The sequence below is a fragment of the Panthera uncia genome, assembly GCF_023721935.1.
Source record: "Panthera uncia isolate 11264 chromosome A1 unlocalized genomic scaffold, Puncia_PCG_1.0 HiC_scaffold_17, whole genome shotgun sequence".
In the NCBI taxonomy this organism is placed as follows: domain Eukaryota; kingdom Metazoa; phylum Chordata; class Mammalia; order Carnivora; family Felidae; genus Panthera; species Panthera uncia.
In genome coordinates this window covers 10591969-10596575 of record NW_026057577.1, presented here as the reverse complement: position 1 = coordinate 10596575, position 4607 = coordinate 10591969, and the positions used below count along the sequence as shown (strand labels likewise).

General features: G+C 43.5%; 1 long non-coding RNA gene across 1 annotated transcript; it reads left to right on the top strand.

Annotated features, from left to right (window-relative positions):
* Nucleotides 1–679: 679 nt before the first annotated feature.
* Nucleotides 680–4191, top strand: LOC125935401 (uncharacterized). The gene is made up of 3 exons (XR_007461641.1): nucleotides 680–1300; nucleotides 2123–2206; nucleotides 4040–4191. It is a non-coding gene; the product is annotated as an uncharacterized LOC125935401 (long non-coding RNA).
* The last annotated feature ends 416 nt before the right edge of the window (nucleotides 4192–4607 follow it).

Here is a 4607-nt window from a genome sequence, read left to right as displayed (position 1 = left end):
AGTTTCCTAACATCGTAGAAAGCCTGTTGTAGTAAGAAGAGACAGGCAATGAACAAGGCAGCAAATAAGTGAACGACATCGTTTCCTGTAGTAATGAATGTTTCCATGAAAACAAAATAAAACAAAACAAAACATGATCTGTGACAAAGCCTGACCTAAGCTGGGAGGGTGTCTCTGTACTCATTTAGGATGGGTGCTCGGGCGTAATTATCAGCTCAGCATTTCTCTTTATACTGAATGGCTTTGACCACACAGGGACTAGTTGGAAATCACGCGTAACTACTAACACCTGGGCTACTGTGTCATGGTGAGTGGGGCAGGAAAAGAAGATGCAGAGACACTAACCCCAAGAATGTAGTCACAGGTTGCCAATCTGTCCTCAGTCTGGGGGAAATAGATGATATAAAGGAACAGCACGCAAGTACATCCTAGCTTTTGGTTTTAGACGTTTTTCTACATCAGAACATAAACACAGGTTAAACACATGGGGCACCTGGTGGCTCAGTCGGTTAAGTGTCTGACCTGTGATTCCAGCTCAGGTCATGGTCCCAGGGTTGTGGGATTGAGCCCCGAGTCGTGCTCTGCACTGAGTGTGGAGCCTGCTTAAGGTTCTTTCTCTCTCCCCCTGTGCCCCTCCCCTGCTTGCACTCTGTCTCTCTTAAAAAAAAAAAAAAAAAAAAAAAAAGTCTTACCCTGCATAGAACATTGTGATACAGTTTTTGAGTTGCAGTTGGAAAGGACTCGTACTATTGTGTATTTTTATGCTTTATACCTTTTTGTAAAACGGTGCTGGTGAAGGTGACGATGCAGTCTAGGTTGGAAGATTCTTAAACAGGAAACTGAAGGCAATACTGAATCGACAGAGAGGAATATTATAGAAACCTTGTTTTCTCAAGAGGACAATGGGAGTGTAGGCTGCTGGAAGCACTTTTATTTCTTTTTCTTTGAGTTCTCATTATTAAATAATAAAGCATGCTCTTCTCTGCTTTAGCAAATCAGTGTCATCAAATAAGCCAGCATAATTAGACTCACGGATTCCAGCCTGAATTTCTGGTCAGCAAAAATGTTAAAGCAAATCAAAACCAAAATACTCTCAGTTCGCTTTTCTGAACTGTAACACTAATATAATTTTTCTTTTCAGGAAGGAGAATGTTCTTGTTTATGGTTTCCTTTGATCAATTACCTCAGATCATTCCCAATGTTAAAAAAAAAATAGTCTTGACTAGAATCCTGCTTCAGCATTTGGGACTGATGCTGAAAGTAGTCTAGAAGCATCGGATCTTTCGCGTGTTTTGCGACGGTAAGCTCCATGTTGTAAAAATGGCAGAGTTCTTACAGTCCCTGGTTGAGCATAGCAAATTCCTGGTCCGTGGGAGCGTGTTTGTATTGCAATGATCCTAATTTACCCATAAATAAATTATTCTCCTCTGAAGCCCATAATAAATACAGTTTTAATTGCATGCCAACTGTCAGACCCTAAAATTAGACAGCTTTAGTCCTCCTTTGCCAATGGGAGGGACTGTTCTGGAATATTTGAGCCGAGATCTGCTGAGGCTCCAGAAGCACTTTGGGAGAGAGAGGAAAGAGGCAGAGATATTTCTGATGAGTGTCTGAACAGATTTCAGTTGTAGAAGCCTTATTTCTGGGTCAGACAGAAGTCACATTCACATGTCTGCAACCAACTGGAGGCGAGTGCCCGGACCCATGCCTTCTATCATCTCTCTTCTTTGGAATCTCCGGGGTCCATTTTCATAGACGGAGCCAAAGGGGGTGAGTCACAGACTGCCCTCCTGCTTGTTCCACTCTTCTAGAATTAGCAGAGACAGCACTCACTTAGAAAAGATGTTTGTGCCCTTGTGACGAAGAGCCTTCAAATAGAGTCACTGTCTAAAAAAAAAAAAAAAAAAAGTAGGGCAATCTTATAAATTAGCTTGAGCACCAGGGAATAGAGGCCAAGTGTGAAATTGGGTCGGCCCCAATAGAAGTGAGGTTAGGAGCCATCAGCACTGCCTGGCACCCCCTCCCTCCGTGCCTAGCTTCCCAAAGGAGCCACTTGCTGGAGCTCAGTGGCATTGGGCAAGTACCTAACCTCCTGACACCTGTTTCCTCATATGAAAAATAGGAAGAGGAAAGTACCTGTCGGCAATAAGCACTTGTGAGATTAAATCAGATGACGTTTGTGAAGTGCCCACATACAGGAGTGCCGGTAAAGAAAGTTGCTACCTCCCTCCCCTTTTCTTTTGGGAGCTGTACTCTTGAGTGAGTTATTTCCTGGCTGGCTTTACCTTTGTTCCCCACTTTTCTCTATACTCGCATTTTTCTTCTGTGAAATGAAGAAGGGTAGACGCACCAGGTAAGATGCCTTTGAGACAAGGGGGCTATGTGCTAACACTGGACCTCAGAATCCCACAGTTCTTGTCCACTGTGCCAACGGATAGACACCATGGTTTGCAGGGGCCCCTGGGTGGCTTGTTTGGTTGGGCATCTGACTTTGGCTCACGATCCCAAGGTTTGTGAGTTTGAGTCCCGCATAGGGCTCACTGCTGTCAGCACAGAGCCACTTTAGATCCTCTGTCCTCCTCTCTCTCTCTGGCACTCCCCTGCCTGCTCGCACGCTCTCTCTCTCTCTCTCAAAAATAAATAGACATTAAAAAAAAATCATTGTTTCCGATATGGGATCCTGGGGAAGCTTCAGGACCAAGTTGTGACTAAGAAAATCAAGGTGGTCATGTCTGTGACTGTGGTGGTGTTCTAAAAACATTCTTTACCCCCTTGACTTAGGACTTATTCTGGAGCAAAGCACCAAATGCCCTTTTACTCCTCAATTTCCATTTTTAACAGATGAGGGCACATCTTTTAAAACAATGTTTTAAGTGGTGTTAGAAGACCCTTGTCAGATAACTGAGGTCATCTCTCTTGCCTTTCTCCTATTAGAAATATATTTGCTTAAATACATTTGGAATGTCAACCACATGCCTGAACTCTTTATTTTGCAATTATAAGGGAGTATTTAGCTAATAGAAAAATTATTGGAGTTCCTAGTCTCTTTTCCCTTTGGGAGGAACACAGGCTTTGATTTCTCTTTCATGAGGGTCTTTTGTTCACCTCTGTGTTTTTCCCTCGTTTCCTTACTCTTTAGCAGATCTGCAATTCCACGCTTCGGGGCATGTTCAAGAAATTTTTAAGAAATCACCTAAAGCATTTGTGTGATTCTTTCTTCTTATGCCTCTCGGCTTCTTAGAATCTCCTTGGCTGGTGCTTCATTGTTTCTCCAAAGGTTAGAAAAGAATGCCAACCCTTGTGTTTGTACTACGAAGGAATACATAGAAAGGAAGAGAAAGAAAGGAAACAAATTCTCAAAGCAAATTCCAGGTCTCAGTCAACCGCATACATCAATCAGGCCATTCAGGATTTCCCAACGATTTCTTTTAAAAATATCCCATTTGGAGGCGCCTGGGTGGCTCAGTAAGTTAAGCATCTGACTTCAGCTCAGGTCATGATCTCACAGTTTCTGGGTTCGAGCCCCTCATTGGGCTCTGTGCTGACAGCTCAGAGCCTGGAGCCTGCTTCGGATTCTGTGTCTCCTCTCTCTCTCTTGCTCATGCTGTCTCTCAAAAATAAATCAGTGTTAAAAAATGTTTTTAAAAATATCCCATTTGGGGGCGCCTGGGTGGCTCGGTCGGTTAGGCGTCCGACTTCGGCTCAGGTCATGATCTCACGGTCCGTGAGTTCAAGCCCCGCGTCGGGCTCTGGGCTGACAGCTCGGAGCCCGGAGCCTGTTTCAGATTCTGTGTCTCCCTCTCTCTCTGACCCTCCCCTGTTCATGCTCTGTCTCTCTCTGTCTCAAAAATAAATAAACGTTAAAAAAATTAAAAAAAAAAATCCCATTTGCACACAGCTTTGCCCCTAAGAGGGTGGAGTAAAAGGCTTGTGTTCTCGAAAAAGGGGTCCAGGCATCTTTGTTTATCTCCCCCGCACCGCAAGTTCCTTTCCTATTGGTTTCACTATGAAATGCATTTCTCCATTTTGCCTTTTACAGTTATCCATAGAACTGTAGGAATATTCACATTCTTTGTATCACTGAATCACTCTTCAATTATTGAATTATTTGAATAATACGTGGACGTGTTTCATTCTTTTGTGGATCCACAAGGTAATATCATAAGCTAAGTACGTCCCCACTTTTGTTTGCTTTCGTAACACTTTTCTTTCAGGAAGAAATGCAGCAGAGAAATTGTTGGAAAGTGTCCCTCCTTCTCCAGCCCCATTTCCCCCCATCCACATCCCCCCTCACGGCCCCCCACACCAGTCCCTGCCACCACTTTTATTAGATTATTTGTACACCTGTCTGAGACACTTTAAGCATAAACAAGTAGGAATGTACAGCTGACCCTTGAACGATATGGGTTTGAAGTTCGTGGGTCCACTTACACCCATTTGTTCCTTATCTTTCTTTTTTTTTTTAAATATAATTTATTATCAGGTTGGCTAACCTACAGGGTATACAGTGTGCTCTTGGTTTTGGGGTAGATTCCCATGATTCATCGCTTACATACAACACCTAGTGCTCATCCCAGCAAGTGCCCTTCTCCGTGCCCATCACCCAT